This window comes from Aureococcus anophagefferens, assembly GCF_000186865.1.
Source record: "Aureococcus anophagefferens unplaced genomic scaffold AURANscaffold_240, whole genome shotgun sequence".
Taxonomy (NCBI): Eukaryota; class Pelagophyceae; order Pelagomonadales; family Pelagomonadaceae; genus Aureococcus; species Aureococcus anophagefferens.
In genome coordinates this window covers 6,985-8,901 of record NW_008705775.1, presented here as the reverse complement: position 1 = coordinate 8,901, position 1,917 = coordinate 6,985, and positions in this window count along the sequence as shown.

Genomic DNA, 1,917 nt, shown 5'->3' with positions numbered 1-1,917 from the left:
TGCAAGGTTTGGGTGTGGAGGATGACGAGAGGCGCCGGAAGCTTATCCAGGGGGGTTCGTGGGGTACCTTGGCGAGCCGAGCCAGGTGGCCATGGCGGCCGGAGGCCGCCCCCTAGCCGTCGCAGCGGAGGTTGGTCGTGAGGGTGGCGAGGGCGGCGCGGTCCGCGAGGCGGCGCGCGTCGTCTTCGAGTCGGTGGGAGAGGGCGCGGGCCTTGGACGTCCAGGTGCCGTCGACGAACTTGAGGCCGGAGATCAGGTAGCGCGCGCGGTACTTCGCGGCGGTGGTGCCCCACTCGCGGTGGAGCTCGTTGCTGAGCAGGGCTTTCGCCTGGTCGGGGCACGCGCAGCCCATGGAGATCCAACGCGACTCGGAGAGCGCGGTCGCGACGTCCGCGAGCAGGGACGAGACGTCCTTGGAGGCCTCGGAAAACTGGCCGAAGACGAGGCCGACGCAGCCGCCGAGGGAGCTCAGCGCGCGGAGCATCGGGCCGTCGGAGACGCCGTTGATCTCAACGAGAGGCGCCGGGATCGTCCGCGACTGCCGTCGCCGCCGCAGCCGTCGCCGGCGGCGGCGCCACTCGCAGGACGTCGCCGGCACCCTTCCCTACGAGACTCACCGACCACACGTACCGACGTTTCCCTTACACGATCCCGGCGCGCCTGGGGCGCGCGGGGCGATGATTCACACGAGCTTGACCCTGGAGCTCAGGTACGCGTAGGCCGTCGCCGTCCACGCGGCGCCGACGGCGACGACCACGAGCCACTCCGACAGCCCGTACTGGTTGTGCGCGCCGTCCTTGCGCTCGAGCACCTGCTCCGTCTGCACGCCGCAGCCTCGGAGCGCCGCGACGCAGTCGCTCACGGCGAGCTCGTAGCTCGCGCACGCGCCCAAATCGATGACGGCCGTCGCCGTGCGCAGCGCCGCGTCGACGTCGGCGCTGACGACGAAGCGCAGGTTCTCGAGGGCCTGCTTCGCGTTGGCCTCGTTTACGCCGGACTCCACCAGCGCCAGCGACACCGGCCGAAGCCCGGGCAAGGGCATGAGATCAATCAAATTCTCGCAACTCTTCGACGCCATGGGCATGATTGCTGGAACGCGTTGCGAGAGCACGCAGCGCAGACTAGACGAGGCTCACGCAGCGCAGACTAGACGAGGCTCAAGCACTGATGCTCTGGGCGCAGACGAAACGAGGCTCAAGCCCGATGCTCTGCGTTTGGCTCCGACTTGGTCGGTCAGCATCAACAATCAAGATCTCGTAAACATGGGGTCAACCGGCTCGCTTCCCTCCCTAACCTTAGGTCCTTACTTCGACGGCGCGTCGATGAACGACGGCGAGGCCCGGTCCGCCGAGGAGAAGTTGCAGAGGAGGACGTCGGAGTAGGACGCGTCCTCGGCCTCGCCGGCGTGGCCGAAGCCGCCGGGCGTCGCGGCCCACGACGACGCGCGCGCGTCCCGCGGCGGCTCCGCCGGCTCCTCGAGGTCCTCGGGCCCGTCCTCGGGCGCCGGCGCCGCCGGCTCCGGCGCCGGCCCCGGCGGCAGGTCGTCGGGGATGGGCTTCGGCGCGAATAAAGGATGGTCCTGGAAGAAGTACTTGAAGGCGAGGAAGCCGAGGAATCGCATGACGACGCAAATGAGCGCGAGCGCCGCGAGCGCCTCCCGGACGGTCTGGTGGTAGCCGTAGTAGTCCGCGGCGTCGTCGCCCCGCTGGAAGACGCACTTCTGCGACGCCGGGTCCCGGCAGCCGTGCATCTCGCCCAGCCCCTTGAGCTCGGACCGCGCCGCGGCCGAGATGCCCCAGTTGAAGAAATTCAGCTGCTTGATCCAGCGCGCGCCCTCGGGGATGGACTTGTTGTTGATGTAGTGGCCGTCGAACATCATGAAGAGGCAGTAGGCGACCGTCGCGATGTTGTTCGCGC